Raw genomic sequence first — 25,544 nt, 5'->3', positions numbered from 1 at the left:
TGGATTGGATCAAATCTTGATTAACACTTTTTAAGACTTCTCCAAGATGAATAATCTAGTCAAACTTGTTTAAGTCATTTTAATTTTAATTTATTATGCTTTTTGTCTCAATTTTTTACTTTTATAAAATTTTAAAAAAATGTTTTGATTTTTATATATTTAATATTAAATTTTTTATTTTTTATAAAATTGATCTTTCATAGTTTTTAGTATTAAAATTAAAAAAAAATTAAAATATAAAAAAGCAAGAATTTAAATGTTAAAAAAAGATGAGATAATTTAAATGTTAAAAAAAGATAAATAAAGAAAATGAGATGGACAATACTAAAACTCATCTTATCACTTTTTAATAACAATATTATAGAAAATATGGAATTGCTTCCAATTTATTAGTTCAAGGGGCATGTTGGTCTTTTTCAACATTTTGAACATTTATTTATACTTAAGTATTATTATTATTATTAACTTTTTGTTTTTTAATAATATAAATTATATACATTACTCTTTGAAATTATATGTCAACCATGGAATCAAACGTTTAGTTGCTAGATGTGCTACTTGACCTATATACAACTTTGTTTTTCTTTTCTTTTCTTAACAACAAAAATCTACTATATTGAATTTGGGTGGTTATGATATTAGTTGAATAATTAAGAAATGAATACCTCATTTAATTTATAATATCCATCCTTTAATACTGCATGGAACTCCAAACTTTTCTGATCTTATTCCAATCGTTAAACCATCTGACGCACACGGTTTGAAGAGAAAAGTTACTAACATCTTTGACCAACTGGAAGCTTTTCTATGAGGAGAGGTTGGCAGAGAAAGCAAACGCTTAACCTGAAGCAGCCAAAAATGAGAAAATGGATTTGTTGAATGTTCTTTTGAGTTATAAGAGTAATCACAAAGAAAATAGAACATTAACATTTTCTCATTTGTGAGTAAAAGGATTAAAATAATACTCAAAACTATAAGCCCTGCCCTTTTTTACCCAAAAACACGCACACAATTGCACTTATTTCCAAACTGTCATCCATACAGCCACCTAGGCCATATGAAAGACAAGGTGAAAACTTGGCTAAAATGATAAAATTCAGTAAGAAATTATCCATTCCATACCATCTGTTTTCACCATTTTTGTTAGAAAAATGAAAAAATCAGCATAAATAAATATATTAATATTAATTTTTATTCGCAATTTTGAAAATTTTATCTTTTATATTCAATTTCATAAGTTAAATTCAAACAAACAAGGAATGGAGAAGAAAACAGGATATTTTAGACCAAAGAAATCTAACAATGTAAACTAGGTTGGTACCCTGTTTTACATGCAGTTGAATAGTTCTTTGAAAAAGAAATGAAAAAGAGCTTTCATCATCAGAATAAATACAAAATTGATCCCAATTCTATACAAACACAAAATTCAGTGTACACTAAAAACCATTGCTAAATGAGGAAGAGAGATACAGAGAGAAAACTGGTTAGAAATCCATATTGCACTATATAAGAAAGCTGATTAAGGTCCTGTAGGTTTACTTTTATGGTGAAGAGGGTCAGGTTTAGTTGGAACTTCTCTTTTCTCTACAATGACAACTGAACTTCCTCTCTTAAATCTATTGAACTGGTAGTTTCTTTCAAGCTCCTATTTTTCAAAAACAAAATACATATTTCATTATCAGAAGAAAGCTAAGGTTTTTAAGCAAAAAAAAAAAAAAAAAAAAGGCCTTTTTCATTTTTTGTAGGGTTTTAGAAAATGGGTTTTGTTTTACCTTTGTGATTATGGTGGGGATCTTTTCTGCCATCGTTGTCTCTGAAAGCAATCCTGAGCATGCCAAATTTGTTAATATAATTAAAGTTACCATTTTTTTCCAAAAGAAGAAGTAACAGAAATGGAGAAGGTCGGCTGGTAGAGAGACAGATAGAAGCTTATTGTTACTGGTGCGAAAGGAGTGCAGAAAAAACATTGAAGCCACCATTAATATCATGAGAAGCATTTGGAAAGCCCTAATTAAAGCCATCCTGAAATTTAAAGGGCATAAAATGAGAAGCCTTCTTTCTATGCAGAAACAGAGAGAAATATGCATGACATTAATAAATGATAACCTTTCTTAACATTATCTTTTTAGTGCCTGATAATAATAAATGATAACAATGCTCATTGTCATTTGTCATTAAAAGCGTGGCTTATTCTTGTTACAATGGAATCTTAACACGAAGTTGTAGGGTTGAAATGTGGAAAAAAAATTGTAATTACTACGGAGTAATGGGTCAATTTGATCTTGAAAAATAAATAAAAAATCAAATTAACAATTTTTTTAATCAAACTGATGCATCTATTTTTAATAACTCAAAATAATTGAATAATAATTTTAAAACTTGTCATTAATTTTAAATAATAATTTTACAATTGTTTTGATCTAATAAAACTCATCTTATAATTTTATCATCAATGTTATATCTATATTTTTTAAAATATATAAAAAAATATTATATTTTTTATTGTATAATATATTTAAAATTTAATTAAAAATTATAGTTTATTATTCTCCTTTACACAATGTAAGGAATTCTTAATTATGATTAATTTTTGCTGTTGCAAAAGAAATTATGAAAGGATTTGTATTTCACAATATTTTAGAATCTAGAGGAATGATGTAGAAATGTCTCATGTTAGAAAAGACAATTTTATACTATGATAATGTCTCATCAACACGCTCCTGCAGTTTGAAGCCAGCGTGGAGGAAGGGTAAGAGTGTCTATAGGAGAAATGGATGAAGGCAGGCTTGTCGTTTGTTGCCAGGCAAGGAAAGCCATCTACAGACTGACACGTGTCGGAAGAATCCTCGTATGGTGGCTGGCGTCGTTACACTGGGATCTGTCTTGTGCCAAACAATTGGTAACACGTAGCTGTCCTTGCCAAATCATGCAAATTGCGTTGACGCCCTCTTTGAATTTAAAAAGCTAAATGCTCATTTTGATTTCAAACTTTGATAATCTCGCATTAATCATTGTTCTTTTCTTCTTAAATTATTTGAACACCGTTGATTTTTATGGAGTTTAAAAAAAATTTTAATTTTAGCATCTTTATATTAAAATTAAATTTTTTTTATAAAATTAAAGCTCTATGACTTTTAATGTTAAATTGTAAAAAAAATCGTAAAATATAATCTTAAAATATAAAAAAATAAAAGTTTTAAATGTTTAAGAAAATAAAAAAGACATAATTTTGAGACATCTCAAAAAAATAAATAAAAAATGAAATAGAGGAAATATATATTCTAATTATGTGTAATTTTAATTTGATGCAAATTTTTTAATTTTAACTGATAAAATATCTTAAAAATAAAATAATTATCCCAAAAATCATATTTGAAACAATTTATTCTTACTACATTTCCTAAACCCTAAATTGATTCACCTAAAATCAATAAAAAAAAAAAAAACTTTCTTTTTTGGATCAATTTAACCCTAACCTAAATCACTTAATTGTTTAGAGTAAGCAAACAGAATCTAATAGTCATCACTATCGAGCCCTTGAATCCAATGGCCACAACCATTACCAAAAAACCAACTCAACCACTATAATCGAAAACTAGAAAAAAAAAAAATTTTGCCCATTTCATTTTTTTTTCTTTACAACCCAATGAAGACCATAAAAATAACAATATTCAATAACCATAGTCCAAGTCCAAGAACAAGCATAAGGAAAAAAAACGAAACGAAAACAAAAGCAACATGGGAGAGGGGGTTTCGGTTTGTAGTGCTATAAGAGGTTTCAAAGTTTAAAATTTACCTAAATATTAGAGAGAATTCAAATTATGTTTTGAATGATTAATTTTCTTAAATTCTACTCAGATATAAATATTAGACAATTAAAGGAGACCTTTCTTCTCCAATAAAAAAAATAATAAATAAAAAAGATTGAAATTGGCTAGATATATCAATTGCATGATTTGTGGTATATTGTATTGATTTCATGGCACTTATTTTCCTTATTGCCGTCATGTGAATTTTTTTTTTTAATATTTTGTTATCATCCATTGCATATATTATTAACTGTCTCTGAATTGCATAGTATTTAAAAAATGTTTTATTAAGAAAAATGATAATCTTGGAAACCTTACTTAAATATTGAAGGAAATCCAAATAATGTTTTAAAAGATAAATTTTCTTAAATTTTACCTAGATATTGAGGAATTATAGGAAATTTTTCTTTACAAAAATAATAAAAAAGGAATTTATTTTATTTTTAATTTTCTCTTAAAATAATAATGATAATAAATAATAATGGACATGATATATGTAAGGTCAAATGCATATATGGTAAGATTATTAATGGCATTAGCATCATTTATTTATCTTGCAAAATGTGAGTTATTATTTTGATAATTTTGAAAATTTGTTTTCATGTGTATAAAAAAATGGTTAATATATTTGTGTGAAAATAAAGTTAAAACCCTACCTAGATATTTTAGGGCTTTTCAATAATTATTCATGACAGAATATTACACAAAATTTTAAGAAATATTATGAGAATTCTAGATAAAAAAATATTTTTTGAAATTCTGACTAGATATTGAAAAATTAGAAAATATTTCAATATTAAAGATTTTCATCTTATTCCAATAATAAACGATTTTCTAAAAACATGGATAGGAAAAAATTGTTTTTAAATATTAAAATTAAGACTATTTTTTATCAATAGTTAGGATAATATATGATTGATTGGTATCAATTTTTATGTTATTATGGAGGTGTTAATCCTTCTCCAAACATAACTAACTTCCAAATCCAATTCTATTTTTGTATATTGAAATTATATTTTTGATAAATTTTAAACTCATTTTATTATTTTATTAAAAAGATAAATTTTTAGGTAGTCGATCACACTATACAAAAATATTAGTGGTAACTCTTCTTGTTTTGAAACTTTTTAAAAATTTATCATCTAACAGTCCTCACAATCGTTATGACAAGTATTATGACACTTCTAACATATTTTATGTCAAATGATACCAATTTTACGATTATTATTACTTTTTTATGTTAACATTTATTTTGTATTTAGAATTTTTTGTATTTATAATACTAATTTTTTACGTTATCAATTTATTACGTTTGTTGTTATTTTTTATTACGTTTAGAATTATTATAATTTTTTTTAGGTGTAATGATACTTATAATCATTTTACGTTAAATAATACTAATTTTACGATTATTCTCACCCTTTTATGTTAACTCTTACTTTTTTTAAATTATTTTTATTTGTAATAATAATTTTTTTATATTACCAACTTAATTATTTATATTACAATAATTTTTATGATTGTTTTTTTTCTTTCATCACATTTAGAATTATCAAAATTTTTTGTTAGAATATTATAACACTGCTAACTCATTTTATGTCAAATTACACCAATTTTACGACTTTTCTCACATTTCTACGTTAAGATACTTCTAACATATTTTATGTCAAATGATGCAAATTTTATGATTATTCTTATATTTTTATGTTAACACTTATTTATTGACTTAAAATTATTTTTTTGGTTTAAGATAATAAACGAAATTCTAAAAAACCTTTAAAAAGAAGTCAATAAAAAACTAGAAGTCAGGCAAAAAAACAAAACATATAAAAAAATAAAGAAAAAAAAATTATAAAAAAGATAAGCAAATTAAATAAGAAGAATCTTTGCAGTTTTAAATTTTTTATTTTATTTAATAAATAATATTTAATGTTAATTAATTAAAATTAAGTTAACAAATTAACAAAAAATTAATTATTTTTACAATTAAAAAACAATCAATGATTTATATTAATTCTTATATATCTAACAGTTATTATTCGATAATCTTATAATAAAGTGAAAAATTTTAACTTATTGTAGAAGTTCTCACTAATTTTTCCTTTTTTCCTTTTTCAATAAAAGGATCTCAAATCATGCAAAGAAATGTTACAATTAACAAGTCATGTTGTTTACATGCTTTCATAAAGATGTTTATTGGTCAATTTCATTTTTTTCTTAGGCATTCAACAAAAAAGTTGAGATCATATATTTAATTAAGAGAATAGCAACAAAACCCTACTCCAACCGGACAGATTATATAAAGCTTGCAAGTTCCAGCTTGGATACCTTCTAGAGGAAAATATTAAATCATACGAAAGATTTTGAAACCATCCTCAAATAAAACCATAAAACCAAAAGTTTCATCCTCAAACAAAACCACAAAACTAAAAGTTTAGATGAAGATGAGACTCATTCTTATAAGATTTAAAATATAAGAAATAATGGATTAAAGTAAAATTAAAGTGAAATTAGATACAATAATAATGAAATTAAAATTAGCAATGAAAATATGATAAAATTAACCAATTTAATAGTGACAGTAAAATTTTTTTATTTTTACACTAATACAATCGACTACCCAAAGATCCAATTGTTAACTGAGCCCTTCTCCTCCAGTTGCTAACTGGACCCTTCCCCTTCGATTTGTACCAAGGAGCAATTGCACGGCGGACTGCTATTCAAGGGCATCCCATGGTGCAATTAGTACTAAAAAATAAACTGGATTTCAATGCACCACCATGGTACAATTAGCACTCAAAAGGAAACTAGATTTCACTGCACCACGCCAGACATGCGATAAAATCCTAAAGATAACAAACATTTCACAAAAGGCTAAGCCAAGTTGATTTGCACTTTATTTTAAATTCCAATAGACGGTGGCTAATGCAGTAATGGTGGTTTAGTTCCTTACTGTATAACCCAAAATCACATGTATAATAAGAAAAAAGAAAAAAACTAAAAAAACTGAGTTCCAGGCACGGCACTTATATCATTAAAAACTCAAAGTCAGTACAATGTTAGGGTTTTGATATGAGCAACACAGGGATGACCAAAACTAATATCAACATGCTTAACAAGTCTTATTTTGTATTCCTTCTCAAGTTACTAGTAACAATTAACTACCATTTGCAGGTCCTCGCTTCATCAGAGATTTCACTAATAACAACACAGTGATGATCGTAGAACTTGTGGTTGCTATATGATTATAACAAAACAACAAGGGAATAATAAAGAACCAATAGCAGAGCACTTGCAGCAAAATCTCTTACGCGCTCAACCAATTGACATCAGGATTTAGTAGAGTAAACACGTACATGCATGACTTGAAGATAGAGAAAAGGATTCCTGGTTGAGATTTGAACCCTAAACCTAAATGTCACTTTTAATGAATGTTTACATAAATCAACTGAATTAAACTCTATATTTAGCTATCAAGCTTTGATTCCTTGAGTATTTACACTCTAGCTATTTACTCTCCAGTTCAAGTGGCAAACCCTAGTTTTGAATAAAAAAGTTTATTTATGTAATATGCTATTACGGGACGCTTCCACCTGGTAACATAAAGAAACCTTAAGCCATCTCTCTCAGACAACAACTGCCTGAACCCCAAGCACCCAATTATTTTCCATTCAACTCTCTCTATTTCAAACACAGTACCTTATGGCAGCAAATATCCCTCTATTTCAGTTTCCTTTCCCACTTTAGTCTTTTCTATTTGTTTCTACAATTTTTATTTCCTCTAGTTGGTTCTCATTTAGTTTTTCCTTAGTTTCGTTTTCCATTTTTAGAGCTTATCATTGTATTGGCTCAGCTCAGTTCTGTTACATACAATACCTCTCTCTCTCTCTCTCTCTCTCTCCACAGCCCAACCTAACAAAACATTTATTGATAAATTGCTTTGGCTGAGATCTGAGACTTTCAAAGCCCACCGATACACCCAATTCACCACCTCTGTTCAATATGACAGACATAAAGAAAGGACTAATATTTAACCAAACTGTATCCTATCCTAAATCTGAGATTAGAGTAGCAAACAAAGTATAAAAGCCAACAAGAAAACCCAATCTCATAAGTGGAGAACAAATGACAAATAGTTGGAATGAGTATTTACTAAAATCTCCATATTGGAGCTTAAATGACCTTGTTTTTTTTAATGTTCATTGTAGAATATCATCAAGGTCCAAAATTCTTCTTTTTCCTCCATCTCTCTATTTTGCCTAGCTCAAAAATTCTAATTTCAAAGCTCATTGAAAAATTGTAGAGTATCATCAAGGTCCAAAACTATTCTTTTCCCACCCTCCCTCCCTCCCTCCCTCCACCAGCCTCACCCCACCTTTATTTATTTTTTTTTTTGCCTTTTTACTTGGGTGTGTTTTGCTTGGGGTGGACTGATCAGGAGGCAGTTGGGGAGGAATAATGCTGGTTTTGAGGCCTCCAGTGACCCAGGGAAGCAAAATATAGTATAAGAATTTGAATAAAGTTATCCATATTTACACGTGAGGATTGGATCCTTTAAGAGCTACCCCCAAGAAAAGTGCCCTAGTCTACTATGACAAAGCATCTATCATGCAATAAACTAGCCCAATAAAAATCCAAAAACACTGGAGATAAAACAAATAATCAAAAGCTGAACTTAGGTCATTAGTAAGGCGGTGATGGGTTGAGAAATAATAAGTTGTCTACATAATAACTATATATAGATGGAAATTCATATACACGGAAAGGAATATATTGACTAATGGGCTATTTTGTCTTAAGGAAACAAGGAAAACGTCAGAAATTTGTCAAATGGACAGCTTCTAAAATTGAAACATTTACATGAACCTCTTTATTGAAATTACCATTCAGAGGAAGCTGGGAATAGGACACAAAAATATAATGTTTTTCGAACTAAATTAGAAAATTTGACTTGACTTACAGTCTTTGCATGTTCAAATGAAAACACCTGCACTAGAAAAACTAATGGATAAGAGAAATTCCTCCATCCAGGTCAGAGATGATTGCATAGTTTCGCAGTTCCTGCAAAACTAACATAAAATAAAACCTTGGAAACAAGATTATGAATCATTTATAAATGAAACAGGGGGTTGAAGAGAAAAATATTACTTGCAATCTATGCTCAGACATCTTAAATTTTCAAATCTAAGCTCCAAAGTACTGTATCAAGTCATCATCAAGCAGTTCCTCTAGTGAACTTGTACCATCAAATGGGAGTTGAAAGGGGCTGTGAAATCCACCATAAAACGATGGATCACTTGTTGGAGAACCAAAGGGATTATGAAAAGCTCTATCTTGCTCATTATGAAATATGTCTTTCACATAATGGTGCAATTCTCCAGTAATTTCATTTTCATTTCTACCTGGTGCTGATACGTGAACCACATTTTCTGGCCTAATCTGTAGTACATTCATCTCCATCTGAGTTTGCTGAATATCATGAGCAGGCCCAAATTCAACTGATGGATTATTAAATTCATATGCAGCACCATGGTGCAGCTCAGCATGTTGCATCAAGGGATAGAGCATGGGCGTTCCATCTACATACATGCTATCCATGGAAATTTCCTTAGCAGAAGGAATTGCAGGATACTGGCAGTATTCAATTGCAGGTAGATGTGACTGAACATCTCTAGTTTTCTCCACATGCCCCAATGCTGTGCTTGCATCATTTTCCTGTTGAGTGTCAGGCATCTGATATTCCAGAAATGATACATCAGTTTGGTTGATGTCAGGCAAAGTTCTTCTTGACTCAGCATTTACATGTTCATTGTTAGATGGTCCAGGTTGTCGATGACCATGGCTTGGCCCAGGTTGTTCATCACCATGGCTTGGTTTTAAACGAGGTCTCTTGCTCCTATGTTGTTTTTCCACCGGCTCCTTCTCTTGGACTGCATGGGAATCATTATTGTTTATATAAGCCACAGGCTCCACATCTGTCAGTTGATTTCCCCTGTCATCTTTGGAAGAAACTGAACATACTCCATCATCAACACCATCAACATCATAATCACTGTCACTACTGATAGCAGATTGCTTCTTATCACCACGACCACCTTGAGGCATTTCAGTTATGCCGGATGTTCCATTATCACTGCTAGGTTGCTGAATCAGAGCTTCCTCTTGGCCCAAAACCCCCAACCAAATTGCACTCTCCTTTGCTGTCATCTTATCTTGTAAACATTTTGACCGGCGTATGTGCCTTCGAATCTTTGCAATATCAGGTGACATGTGCTTTATCACAGCTGTTAACACTCCAACCTTCCACATCTTCTTAAGATCATGTGGCTTCTTATAAGGAGGGCTTTGACCCTGTTGCAGCCCGAGCTTTACCCACCACTCTTCATTCCCAGTTGGCCACCAAGGCGGAGGAATTCTCTTTTCTAGAGGATACTTTCTCTGAGGTGGATCGCAGTGCTGCATTAAAGAAGACAAGAGGGACCCAAGAGTAGCATCTTGCAGGTCTTGGAGACTGCTCTGCGGGTTTCCATTTCTATTGTTATCAGACTCCCTCATAGCTAAACACTCTGACTCATACTTGGCTATGGCTGCCGGCCCATTCTTATCAAACTTCACCTTTTCTTTCCACCAAGCTCTTACTTACAGGCTTACCTGTCTCAGGAATGATTCCATACACAAATCCGTGTGCTTTGCAAACTTCCATTAGCTTCAACATATACTTAAGAATCCCATCTTGAGCTCTGGACATTTTCTTCCTCCGAGCCAGATCAGAGGTCTGCTTAGGCTTTTGATTTTCTGCAGCCTGTTGGGCTGCAATCTTCCGTCTTTCCTTAATCCTTTTGAGTTTGATGCGATCTTTCCACATTCGTTTCTCCAACTCGTCTGCTTCAATCTCTTCGTCACTGACATCTTTCTCTGCTATATTTTCACATCTTAAGTCATCACCTTCAATGTCAGAACTGTCAACCCAACAGATCAACAACCATCATAACATGCTCCATTAACTCAAACAACAGTAAAATCTTCCTTTGTTGGACGAAAAGGACAAAATAAAAGAAGAAACCAAAATTTTAACCTTAGTTATTGCTTCGTTTTTTATTCTACAATAAACAAAAACCTACACCTAAACTGGTCCAAATAGTTGTGTTGGGCATAAAACTTGAATCTTTTCCCTGCACTTGGCCCCAGAAAAAAAAAATGATAACATTCGAATTTTATTTCCATTTCCTCTCCTACCTTACTAAAGTTAATAAACCAAACAATAAAATTTGAGAATATTTCAATATGTTATTTAGTCTGCCAAAAAATCCCTTTATTCAATCAAGATATATCTTGATCTCAATCACTTCCTAATTCCAACCACACACAAGTGTTATATCAAATCAAATAAAATAATAACCATTTCCCATTTCTTATTCATAAAAGAGCCTGCTTCCAAAGGTACAATTACTTACAGTTACTCTAAACAAATAAAAATATATTCAAAACAAATGCACCCCATAATTCATGCATAATCAAATCAACAAAACCCTAACCGATTACTCCATAAATCGTCCGATATTCAATTAAGAATTGATAAAAATAAAATAAAATCATGGGTTTACTTTTTTTTTATCGAAAAAGAGATATGAAGCTTTACCTAATATCAGCTCCAATATCTTCAAATTCAGCCATTAAAATGGGGTAAAAAACTCAAAGTTTTTTACCTTTGAAAGGCAAAACAAAATGATTGGGAATTTTATTTGACTTTATCTGAAGGAGAGAATAGGAGATTGAATTTTATTTGAGAATAGGAGATTGTATGAAAGGAGAAAAAAAAGGGGCAAAAGGAAATCAAAGGGGAATTGGGTTTTTGTTGTTTGAGAAAAGATTGAGAAATTTCAATGCAGAAAAGTTAGAGAAAAGATAGAGAGGACAGGCAGCCAAAGGCTAGAACAGAAAGAGTCCAAAGCCGACGATGACACTTAAGGATGGCCATTTACGAGGACTGATCTCCTGCACTGCGTCCACAAACATTGATTTTGTTTGCCCATTATTGCTTTTCCATTTTGTACTTTTTAAAAAAAAAAATTTTCACCAGGCGTTGTAAATTTGCCTTTGCTTTTTGGCTTCTCATTCTACATATTAGTTACATTGATGGATGCTCGTGCGTTTTCTGATGATTAATAAATTTGCCTTTGGTTTTTTGGCTTCTCATCGTACAGCTATATTTGCATGGCAAAAAGTAATTTTTAAAAATAATTCTTTTACAAAACAATCAAATAAAAAAATATTTTTTATTAATTCATTCTAATAATAAAAAATCTATTTCAATTCAAAAAATATAAATTCTTTTTAAAAATTAATTTTTGAAAATCATTTTTTGAAAAACAAATGGAGTCGTGAGTTATATTGATGGATATTTATGCATTATGACAGGTTGAAATTGTTTTTTGTTATTTCATTTATTAGCTTTCTATTATAAAATCTTTTAATTAAAAATTGATATTTGATGTATTATTAATATATAAATTTTATAAATAGATAGTACATCAAATAATACAAATTCATTAACGAGTAAATATTAGTCTTTAAAATAAATATAAAAAAATTAATATTTTTTTAAAATTTATTCATTAATCTGATTTGTTTCATTAATGAGGTGTCATCATCTAATTTATTAATATATACACTAACAGTATATCAAATATAAATATATTAAAAAACTAAAAAAGATGAAAGGTAAAAGAACCAAATGTGGATACCATATAAATACCTTAATTGATTTCCTTTTCTCACAAAATATATTTAATGAAAAATAAAAAAGAAGAATAAAAAATCTAAAAAGGTGAAAAAAAGATAAAATTAAAAAAACTAAAAAATTAAAAAAAACTTCATAAAGACTGTCACATGGATCCCTTTATTGAGCTAAAAAAAATTAATCTTTTTAAATTAACATATCAAATAATAATGTTATTAATATAATACATATATAAATATAAAATTAAATTAATAACAAAACATATACTTTATATATACTTCGAAACTGGTGATAACATGCTTCTATATTGATTCATTTCTCTTACAAAACCTTGACACGTCCAAATTTGATCCTTATTTAAAAACAAGTTGGTCTTATCGGCTCAAGATGGATCAAAATATATTAGATACGAATTGTTTTGATATTTTCTATCAATTGAAATATTTTGTTACAAAATTTATTTAATTAAAAAATTTTCAAAAATAATTGAAAGAAAACAAGTCAAATAGGGCTACCATGGGCACATTTCTATTAGCCTTTTTTTTTTTTTCATAAAATTAATTTAATTAAAAAAGTATAAAAAAACAAAAAAAAAGAGAAAAAGGAAAAATTGAAAAAAAAACAAAAACAAAAAAAATTGAAAAATCATTGGGCACTAAGTGGACATCTTATTGGAGCTTAAAATATTAATCTCTTAAATTAAAGTATCAAATAATAATTTTATTAATTAAAAATAAGAAAAATATTAAAAATAAATAAAATATTAAAAAAAATTATCTAATTAAAAAAAAAACACAATCAGCTTATTCTGGTATAAAATTTATCTAATTAAAAACATAAAAGACATATTCTTATCAACTAGCTCATTGTTATAAAATTTATCTAATTGAAAAATATAAAAAAATAAAAAAATTTGAAAGAAAATAAATAAATAGAGGTGCAACGCAAACACTTCTATTTATATTATTTTCTTACAAAATTTATTTAATTTAAAAATAATAAATGAAAAAAAAAGAAAAAGTATAAAGTATAAAAAAATTACCCTTATCTATTCAAGTTAAACAAAAAACCATCGGATAGGAAATGTTTTACCATTCCTATCCATATGTTTTTTTGTTGAAAATTTTATTTAATTAAAAAAAGACAAAGTAAGGAAATTAAATTAAGATATCACGTGGACATTTTCATTGGGTTTTTTTTTTCCCACAAAATTTATCTAAATTGAAATAAATTAAAAAGCCAAAAAATTTGAAAAAAAAAGGAAAAGGAACAAAAAAAAAAAAATGAAACAAACATAATATGTCATGTAGACATCTTGAATGAGAGTCAAACTAAAATTAATATTTGTAAAATTTATATAATTGATGGATGGATGATGGATGAATTATATTTTAATTATGTATAAATATAATATTTTTACTAAATTAAAATATTAAATAATAACATTATTAATATAATATATTTAAATATAAAATTAAATAAATAATTAAAAGATAATTATAAATATATACTTAGTGTAAGATGAAACATCCTAAATTCTCCTCAACTCGATATCAATTTTTAAAAGAAAAACCTCGACCCTATCCAAAATTTTTAAAATCCCACACATATTGGATTGAGGCAAATCAAACCTATAAATGTAGGTTATTTTGTCTTCTTTACATCTATTGATTTTTTTTTCTTAAAAAATTGAAAACTTAAAAACACAAAAGAAATGATAAGAAAATGGAGCCAAATGGGGATACAAAGTGAATTTATTAAATTAAGGTATTAAATTATAACTTTATTATAATTATCCATATATATAAATATAAAATTAAATAAATAATAAAAAATATATATCTATATTTATAATATATATCCGGATTGGGCGAAACGCCTTAAACTCGCATATGATTGATAACGATTTTCGAAAAAAATTTTTGACTCGATCTTAAATTTTAAAAAATGCACTTATTGGATCCAAATAAATCAAAATTCTTCATATATGGATTGTTTTGTCACCCATACCTCAATTGATTTTTTTTAAAAAAATTTATTTATCAGTTTTTTTGTTGTAAAATTCATTTATTTAAAAAACAAAAAAAGATGAAAGACCAAAAAGTGAAATAGGATGTCAAGTGTACATATTCTTTGACTTTTTTTAAATGATCTAATTAAAAGAAAAAGCAAAAAAAGCAAAAAATTTAAAAAAAAAGAAAAAGTTGAGTTTTTATTTAAAATAAAATTAAAATATTTATTAAATATAAATAAAAAATAAAATAAAATAAAAAAGGTATTAAATACAAATTTATTAAAAAAAGAAAAAAAAGAACGTAACATGTGATATAATACTGTTATAACATATAGATTCATGGATCTATCGTTAGACATAAACTTAAGTAGTCGCTATTAATTTTTTTTATTTAGGTACGATTGGCTACCTAACAAAATCTGTCTCATTTAAAGACGAGTCCCAAGATTGATTTAGGTATCTTTAAATAGTAGATTATGAATCACAAAATGAGATTTAAAGTTCGAGAATATGATTACATATGAGAAAAGTTATAGCACTCTCACAGCACCTATCCAAAGTATAGTACCAGTTTGATTTCAAATTATCCAAGCCTTAACCATTATTATGATTTACCAAAAATATTTAGTATTGAAAATTGATCTTAAAATTACTTAAATAGTTTGGTAGTAATTTAAAATAATTCTTTTACCTCAAGAGTATTTATGGAGACTAGTGTTTCACTCTGAAGCGGCTCCATATTCGAATTCATTAGTATATTTTATTTGAAAATAATTAGTAAAATCCTTCAATAGTTTGGTAAGATTTACTTTGATGCAAATCTTCCAATAGTATGGTGAGATAAATTTATTTTTAGAAACTGAATTAAATCTTCCAATAGTTTGGTAAAATTTAATTTAAGATGCAAATTCTCCGATGGTTTGGTAGGATCAAAATGAAATATTTTACTAATATTAGTTATTTTTATATAAAATTTAAGTTATGAAATTCTTCAATAATTTGGTAAAATTCATAAAAGTTTAAATTCATAAAAGATTTTCTAATAGTTTGGTAAGATTCGTGAATTTATTTTAGAAACATTTTTTTAATTTTTTTTGAATAAATAAATAAAATGAAATTCATAAAGGCATTTTAAAAAAATAAAATGATGTATTTTTTTATTTAAAATATTGAATAAAATATGAAGAAAGGAATAAATAAAACATTAAATAAAAATAAAATAAGAAAAATAAAAATAAAATCAAAACAGAAAATGGAGTGAAAAAAGGAAAGAGAATACGTGTGATCGAGTTGGGTTGTGCAAGGAGGTGGCGTGCGGATTCAACATGGGTTGAACAAGTCAACCCTTTTGCCAAAATGACTCGTTTTCTATGGGTATAAAAACCCAAATTCCAGCCTTTTTCTCAAATTGCCTTGTCCCATCTCTCTAACTCATCTGCTTTACTTTTTCTCTAAAATGTTTCAATTGAGAAATTCAAAGTTTCCAAAATCCCGAGCAAATGCAGATTTCGATGCAGAAATCTTCAAATGGTTGCCAGGATCTTCAAATGAACCTAGAACCACCCAAAAAAATTGTTTCGACTATTGTGAACTCACCAAAAAATTTAAACCGTTGCCAAAAAATTCATAGAAAAAGTTTGAAATTTCATATACAAACCTAGAAAAACCTAGTCATTCAAAACTTCAAAAGAAAATTCCAGTAAATTTCCTAAAAATTCAATCGTGAGTTCTAAAAACCAAAAATCAAATCCACAATCCTGAGACTCTCAAACCCTGAAAACAGCCAACCTAGAAAATCCAATAATATCCCAAAATAGAAAAACTCTGCCAAAATTCAAGAAACCATAGAAATAAGAAAAAAAAAAACCTAAACTCCTCCCTTTATGACTTTTCATCCTTCATTTAAAAAATTTTAGCATAAAAAAAAAAACCTAAACCCTTTTGATATTTTTTTTCTTTCCTCCTCCCTTGTATGATTTTTTCTTATTCTAGAAATCCTAAAAAACCTATTGAACCCAAGTACTAGAAACTAATACTCTTCAATTTGTTCCATTATTTTCCCTTTTTTATTTTTTAAAATCCCCTTTTGTGTGTTTTTTGGTTGGTTCTTTTATAGAGATTTAACCCTTTTAATTTGAAAAATCAATCAACTAATCTGTGTTGATTGTGATTTAATTTGATTTAATTTTAATATGAATTGATTATGGAATTAAATTTCAAAAATCTCTTAAAATCATCTTCATTGGATTTCATTAAAACTTTCTTTTTTTATGACTTTTTATAGAAAAAAGTAAAATTAAACCAAAAATTAAGTTAAAAATAAATTTTTTTCAATTGGGCCTAAAGATTCCCAATCAAGCCCAATTTACAGTCAAAACCATTTTTAATTCTAAAATTTTTTTTGGACAAAATAGATTGTCTGTAGTTGTCTCTCTTTGTGCATTTTTTGTGTAACAAAAGCTGCGTAAAGACATAGACAACCATTGTATCCGGTTCAACTTAAGGATCTTTTAAACAGAGGCAAACAAATTTAAATTAAAAAATGGGCTTCTTTAAATAGAGGCTAAATAACTTTAAACAGAAAAATGGGCTCTTTTAAACAAAGACTAAACAACTTTAAACTGAGAAATGGGCTCTTTTGAATAGAGGCTAAACAACTTTAAAATGAGTTATTGAGATTGAACCATAAGTTAGAAAAAATAAATGATTTGGACTGAGTCGAGGTAAAAAAAATGACTAGGTCTGAGCTTAAATTGAGATATAAGATTAAATGATCCATAAATTTTTAAAGATCATGCCTGAACATCTTATAGATCATCTTTGGATGTCTTTGAGAAAAAAAAGATCTTCTAAAATAGAGGCCTTCACAATTTTAAATTTTGAAAAATGTTCTCCTCGTCCATTTCGTTTAAGTCCAAAAAAAATAAAAACTTTTAACTTGAAATCCAAATATTCACAATTTGAAAATCCAAAGGTTTGTCACAAAACTTCAAAGATTCATAAGGTTTTATAACGAAAATTGAAAGATTTTATGACTCCAAGATTTGAAAATAATTAGTAATAATTTCAAATTTTGCAAAGATTCAAAAATCGCAAAGGCTTTTAAATTTGTAAGAATTCCAAGTTTCGTAGAGATTTTAGATTCGCAAGATTTCAAGTTTCGTAGAGATTTTAAATTCGTAGAAGGTTCCAAGTTTTGCAAAGGTTCCATATTTACAAAGATTTAAAATCATAAGAGTAGAAGATTTGTAAGGTTTTCATATTCAAAAAAGTGGAAGATTCGAAAGAAATTCAGTTTCACAAGAATTTTTAGATTCGTAAGAAATTCAATTTCTCAAGAATTTCAAATTCGCAAGATTGTAAAGATTCACAAGAAATTCAATTTCACAAGAATTTTAAGTTTGCAAGAACTCAAAGATTTGCAAGAATTCGTAAGAGTTTCACAAACTATAATTCACATACAAGATTCAAAGATTCGCATAAAAATATTTTTGCTAGTGATTCACATCCAAAATTTAAAGATTTATATTTGAAAAAATTCAAAGATTCACATCAAAGATTTCAAGGTTCATGGCTAAAATTCAAAGATTCTCATTAAAAAAATTTTAAGGTTTCACATCCAAAGTTTCAAAGATTCTTACTAGAAAAATTTAAGATTCACATCCGAAATTTCAAAATTCACATTCGGAAAACTAGAGATTTACATCCAAAGTTTCAAAAATTCAAATTCGAAAAATTAAAAATTCACATCCAAAGTTTCAAAGATTCTCATTTAAAAAATTTTAGGGTTTCGCATCCAAAATTTAAAGACTCTTATTCGAAAAGCTCTTTTAAACAAAGACTAACTTTAAAAGTTCAAAAAAAAATTTTCCTTGTAAAAAAAAAAAAAAAACTCATCATGCAAGATTTTGTTCATTCAAGGATTCAAAAGTAAAAAATTTTCTCTAATCAAAGTTAGAATTTGTATGCAATAAATGTCATTGCAAATGTCTTTTACATGTTGCAAATGCAACAATCCAGATTCTCACTAAATAATGCAAATGCTTGTCATAAACAATGATGCAAATGTCATACTATGATTCAAATGTTCTTTACATGATGCAAATGCATGCCCCAACCATGATGCAAATGCGATACAATGTAAACATAGTGTATGTAAGGCAAATATCACTAAATAAATGCAATGAAATTCCAATTGTGGTAACAAGATTCTCAAGACTCCACCATCTCATATACTTTTTTTCAGCTTCTCAGCATTAAGAATTTTAGAATAAATTCTATCAACTGATCTATTTCATTTCCTTATCTGGTCACAACTCACAGGTTATATTAACTAATCCATCATTTGTAATCATCATTGGATCATCTCATTTACCCTTTTCAACTCATCTTCTCTAGTTTCTTTCATTTTTTTCATCTTAGAGTTCTTTCAAAAGAATGAAAAAATCTTTTATGAACATTGTCATTCATTCATTTATCATCATTCTAATTTATGACAAACATGATACATTTCCTCAATTCATTCAGAGGATGTACACTGGCTAAAGAATAAGAAAAATGGGTCTTCATTATTGAAAAAGGATGGTCAAGAACAATTAAAAAATAAATGAAAACAAAATGTTGTGACTGTGTAAATGGGATATCAACATCCAGAATAATTACTATTCAGACAATTTTGAACTTTAATTTAGAATTTTCTTTCAAAAACACATTCCATCAATATCCTTAATCTTTGAGCCAATTTTCATCCTTATTCCTAGGATCCTCACTTAAAGCTATTTTTTAAGTTTTCATCTTCACTTAAACCACCCTTTTAAGTTTTTAGTTTAAGTCTTCCTTTATCTCTTTTTTTTTTTACTTTTTTTATTTTTTTTGCACATCTACTCTTTATTTTTTTATTTCTCTTTACCCTTGATCCATCAATAACACTTGGATTAAAATTCCAAACAATCCAATGGCAAACTTGCATTAGTTCAATTCATGATTATCAAATTTAAGTATTCACATTTGATCAAAATAAATTTTTAAGGGATGTATCATAGGCTAGGGTGAGGGGTTATGAAAGAAATAGACAAAATAGGCCCAAATTATATTTGAAAGATTATCAAATCAAAGATAATTTCTTTTCATGTGGGGCATAGTGATGTTTTACCCTATTGATTTCTCTTTCATTACCTTTTTTTATTTTTTTTTTCTCATTTTTTTTCATCATTTTTCAAGAAAATTTTGAGCACAAAAGGGTTTTACCTCTGAAATTGTTAAGGATAAACAAGCTTTTCAAACTTTACCCCAGTATGGGGTGATCTTTGGCTAGGTTTCTTGAAAAATTTTTTTAACAGGCTCAAATGGGGTATCAAGGGAAAATTTTACTTTTTTTTGTAAAAGGTAAAAGAGAAATTGCCATTTATCATTTTCAATATGAATACTCTTAATAGAGAACATTGATTCTGAATGAACTATTGCAAAGATCATATATTGCATCACTTTCAAAATTCTTCACTAGATTTATCTTCTTTTATTCAGTAGTCCCATGAATAAAAAAATCTCAATTTATCAATAAGATCATCATAAATGATGTTTTCGAAATCAAATCATGAATTATTATCATAGCTATCAGAATATTCATTATTTAAAATCAAAGAATGAATAAGGGAAAACATATGAGAAAGTAAAAGTATATAATGGTGATTAACACAAAAGAGAAAATGTCATGAAAATGCATTAAATCTGTCACTTTCATTAAAATGATGAAAAATAAGATAAATTTAAGTACATAAAAGATATCCATATTCTCAAGAAATCCTAAAATAATAAGCATTTTTAATCAACCTTCTCAAAATCATGCTTCTGGGTGATTGAGCAAGGAGTCTTTATTGACATTTAGTTTCTCTGACTCGTTAAAGCTGGCCGAGCCTGCTTGGATCAAACTTTGCACTTTGTACTTGAAAGCAGGGCATGTTTCTATAGAGTGATTCACATTCTTATTATGGTAGTCACATGTGGCATAACATTATACCATTTAGGATAGGGTGGCTTCAATGGCTCTAAAAGGATTGGGGATACTTGGTCATTATTGACTAATTATGAAAATAGTTCAATGTTAGTTATGGGGATAAAATCAATATAAGCTCTCTCTTAATTGCCTCTAGATTTTTTAAAACTACTCGCTTGATTATAATGCCTTGAAATTGATGTACTAACAAAACTAGGCCTATATGTAGGTGATTGAAAAGTTGGTTAATAAAGACTTGGAGCGATGATGTTCATGGGTGGGCAATGAGGCTGGTAAGGGACTTATGAATATTATTAACTACCAGATAGTAAGCAAGATAAAATATATGTTGGATATAGAGTATAACTTCTAAATTATTGCCCTCAAAACTCACCATTTGGGTTTGGGCTCTTTCTTTCTTAGGCATCCCACCTTTCTTGGCACTGCTGGCTTTTTCTTTCTTAAACTTGCCACTCATGATGGCTTTTTTCATAATCTCTCTTAAGGTTGCCATATTAATAAAGTTTTTTATTGCATTCTCTGTCATCTTCTCATAATAAGGTATTTTAAGGGTGCTAATGAACAATATTATAGTTTTTTTTCAGTCAAAAGAGGTTGAACTTGAGCAGTCATATCCTTCTATTATTAGGTATATTCTTTAAAGGACTCTGTTGCCTTTTTCTCTAAACTTTGTAAAAAAAGGCAATCAAGAGTCAAGTCAATAATGTGATGATTTTAACTAATAAATGCTCGAGCAAGCTTATTCCAAAAGCGGATGTAAACTCAATCTAGCTGAATATATCACCTTATAGCTAAACCAATAAGGCTATTTTGGAACACATGCATCAATAGCTTTTCATCACTAGTGTAAGTAGCTATTTTTCAACAATACATAGTGACATGTGTGATCGAGCACTTAGTACATTGTACTTCTCAAACTTAAGGACATTAAACTTTGGTAGGATTATAACATTTGAGATCAAACAGAGGCCGACTACATCCATGAAGCCACAAAAGTTTATCCTTTTAATGGCTCGTATCTAACAAGTTCATCTTATGTTTAGACCTTGAGTTCTCTAAACTTTCAACTGCCTTCAATTTTAGCTTTTCATTCTCTTTGAGGTCATCTAAGTTAGGGATCAAGACTGGCTCCACTACCTTTTTAGTGAAAACAAGATTAGCAAAAATTTAAAATTGCCTATGAGTCAGAGCAGATGGCATTCTTATGTAACTATGCCTTATAAAAAATATGAATTGTTATGGTGATGTGCCATGAGTGGAACAGGCCTACTATGGGTTATAGCTAGGAGGATGTAGAAGATCAATATTTTATAGTGAATGGTATTTAGGTTTAGCCTCTTCTTCCATAATCTTCCCTTTGTTCAACTTGCTTAATTTTTTCAAAATTTTGCTCAACTACCCTTTGAGCTCTTTTTGGGCTGTTTCTAACTTCTCAATGCGGCTTGCATTTGTCTTGCTCTATTCTTTTAGTTTAGGCTAAGGTGTTACACTAGTGTTGAGCTATCTTTAAACCTTAATTTTTCATAATTAAGGTGCAAATTTAGAGGGATGTTTATGGAACTACCCAATTATGCAAGTGATTGAATACAAAAATGCGTGAATATAATAGATAGGATTTAATGATGTGAATGCACATATATACAATAAAAGAAAAGGGGTTGGTAAACATGATATATACAAAGAACAATATAATATACAAAAAACAACATAAAGGGTTAGTATAAATTTACATGCAAAATAAATGTCCCATCATGTATCCTATTGAGGATTTTCTAACATAAGGAAAAGTATGGCTCTAACTTAAATTTAGACCCTTAGGTTTACTTTATGCTAGGTTCAAAGGTTTGATAGTTTAAGAGTTTTCAAATTGTTTCTTACATCATTGTCCATTATAGACTAGTAAGAAATCTCAATCCTCACTCATGATAGGTTACAAGTGAAAAATGTTAAATTTGAGTAAGAGTTTTTTGCTAGCCTATACAGAGACATGAAATTTCACAAATGTGTAGGTATTTTAATTCTTTTTAAAGGACAAAACTCGAGTATAGAGCTCATGTTATGCATGCACAAATGAATGACAGATATATAAAATAAATAAATAAATAAAACACAAACAAAGAAAAAAATCTTAAACATAAGGTTAAGCTTAGATAACAAGAAATCATTTCTGGCCTGACTCTCGATACCCCAGCGAAGTTGCCAAATTGTCTAACATATAGATCTATAGATCTATCACTGGAGATAGACTTAAAGAGTTACCATTAATCTTTTTTGTTTAGGTATGATTGGCCACTTGACAAAATTTATCCCATTTAAAAATGAGTCCCAAGATTGACTTAGGTATCTTTAAATAGTAGATTTTGATCCACAAAATCAAATTTAAAATTTGGGAGTATGATTATGCATAAAAAATGTTATAATACCCTCACATCACCTATCCAAAGGACAATACCTGTTTGATTTCAAATTATTCAAGCCTTGACCATATTTATGATTTACCAAAAATATTTAGTATTGAAAATTGATCTTAAAATTACTTCAATAGTTTGATAGCAATTTAAGATAGTTTTCTCACCTTAGGAGTATTCATGGAGACTAGTGTCCCACTCCGAAATGGCTCTGTTGTTGGCTTCATTAATATATTTTATTAAAAAATAATTAGTAAAATCCTTCAATAGTTTGGTAAGATTTACTTTGATGCAGATATCCCAATAGTATGGTGAGATAAATTTATTTTTAGAAATTGAATTAAATCTTTCAATAGTTTAGTAAAACTTAATTTATGATGCAAATTCACCAATAGTTTGGCATGATCAAAATGAAATATTTTACTAATATTTGTTATTTTTACCTAAAATTTAAGTCATGAAATTATCCAAAAGTTTGGTAGAATTCTTAAAATTTAAATTCATGAAAGATCCTCCAATAGTTTGGTAACATTTATGAATCTATTTTAAAAATATATTTTTTAAATTTTTTTGAATAAATAAACAAAATGAAATTCATAAAAGCATTTTTAAAAATTTATTTTTTTATTTAAAATATTGAATAAAATAAGAAAAAAAGGAATAAATAGAACATAAAATAAAAATAAAATAGCAAAAATAAAAATAAAAATAAACTCAAAACAGAAAATAGAGTGGAAAAAAAGAGTACCTGTGATCGGATCGAGTTGTGCAAACGGGTGGCATGCAGATCCAAAGTGTGTTGAATAGGTTAACCCTTCTGCCAAAATGACGCCATTTTTCTGTGGGTATAAAAACCCAAATTTCAACCTTTTCCTTAATTTGCCTCTGCCCTTTCTCTATAGCTCATTTGCTCTACCTTCTCTCTAAAACATCTCAACTGAAAAATTCAAAGTTTTTAAGATTCTAGCAAATACAAATTCCAACTAATGCAGATTCTGATGTCAGAATCTTTAAACGATTATCGTGATCTTCAAATGAACCTAAAACCACCTAGAAACAACTGTTTCGTCGATCGTGAACACACTGGGAAATTTAAACCCTTGCTGAAAAATTCATAAAAAAACCTTGAATTTCATATACAAACCCAGAAAAACCCAGCCATTCAAAACTTCAAAAGAAAATTCCAATAAATTTTCAAAAAATTCAATTGTGAGTTTCAGAAACCAAAAATTAAATCCACAACCTAAAACTCACAAATCCAAAAAGCAGCCAACCCAAAAAATCCAGTAATATCCCAAAATAGAAAAATTCCACCAAATTTCAAGAAACCATAGAAATAATAAAAAAACCCTAGACTCCTCCCCCTTATGACTTTTTGTCCTCAATTCCAGAAATTTTAGCATAAAAAAAAAAATCCTTTTGATCTTTTTTTTTTCTTTTTTCCTCCATTGTCTGATTTTTTTTCTTCCAAAAATCCCAAAAAACCTAATTGAACCTAAGTAGCTAGAACCTAATACTCTTTAATTCATTCGACCATATTTTTTAAATCACCCATTGTGTGTTTTCTAGTTGGTTTTTTTTATAGGAATTTAATCCTTTCGAATCTAGAAAATCAATCAACCAATCTGTGTTAACTATGATTTGATTTGATTTATTTTTAATGTGAATTGATTTTAGAATTAAATCCAAAAAATCTCTCAAAATCATCTTCACTGGATTTCATTAAAACTTTTTTTTTTCAACCTTTTTTTAGAAAAAAGTAAAATTAAACAAAAAAATAAGTTAAACCAAAAATTAAGTTAAAAATAATTTTTTTTCAATTAGGCCCGAAGCTTCCTAATGAGGCCTAATTTACGATCGAAGCCCGTTTTCGATTCCAAAAAAATTTTCAAACCAAATAGGGTGTTTACAAGTACATATGCAAAATTTATCTTTTAGACTAGGTGAGTGTCCATGCGTTACGGTATGTCAAAATAAATTTTTTGTCACCTGTTAATTGATTTTTTTTAAAAAATAACTTAATTAAAAAAAAAAAGGCTCAAATTGGGTGATACGTGGATACCTAAATTGGTCTTTTATTCTCATAAAACATATTTTATAAAAAATAAAATTTTTATTTAAAATTTTTGGAATGTGGGACCCATTTGACACTAAGCTGTCAATAAAAAAAATCAGTGAATCCATATATAAATATAAAAATAAATAGAAAATAATATATTTTTATACACCATAAGGTAGCTTAAAACAAAATATGTTAAATCCACTTATGGCCCGTTCTCGATTTCTATAAAAAAAAATTGGCTTGATTTGATTTGATACTTTTTTTTTTTTTACAAAAACACCCATATTAAATCAAAATGGATATAAAATAATGACTGTATTTTATAGCTTTTAATTTTTGTAAGTCCATTTAGCTTCAAATTTTAAAAATTTTCATGAATTTTGTGCTTTAATGTGTTAAAATCTTGATTTTCAGGTTTGCACGAAGAATTTGGTCAATTTGAATGTAAACAGCATAATCTATGCAAACTATACAAGAAGGTGGCGATGTATGAAGCAC

At 28.1% G+C, this 25,544-nt stretch overlaps 1 pseudogene across 1 annotated transcript; it reads right to left on the bottom strand.

Annotated features, from left to right (window-relative positions):
- Nucleotides 1-8,648: 8,648 nt before the first annotated feature.
- LOC111301833 (ETHYLENE INSENSITIVE 3-like 3 protein) lies at nt 8,649-11,745 on the bottom strand (annotated as a pseudogene). Its single transcript, XR_016328227.1, has 2 exons — nt 11,449-11,745; nt 8,649-10,768 (listed from the first exon to the last, which is right to left on the bottom strand). The product of XR_016328227.1 is annotated as an ETHYLENE INSENSITIVE 3-like 3 protein (transcript).
- Between the last annotated feature and the right edge of the window lie 13,799 nt (nt 11,746-25,544).

Source organism: Durio zibethinus, chromosome 15, assembly GCF_047325235.1.
Source record: "Durio zibethinus cultivar Kanyao isolate XHJ-2024 chromosome 15, ASM4732523v1, whole genome shotgun sequence".
NCBI classification, from domain to species: domain Eukaryota; kingdom Viridiplantae; phylum Streptophyta; class Magnoliopsida; order Malvales; family Malvaceae; genus Durio; species Durio zibethinus.
This window is presented reverse-complemented; position numbering and strand designations above follow the sequence as displayed.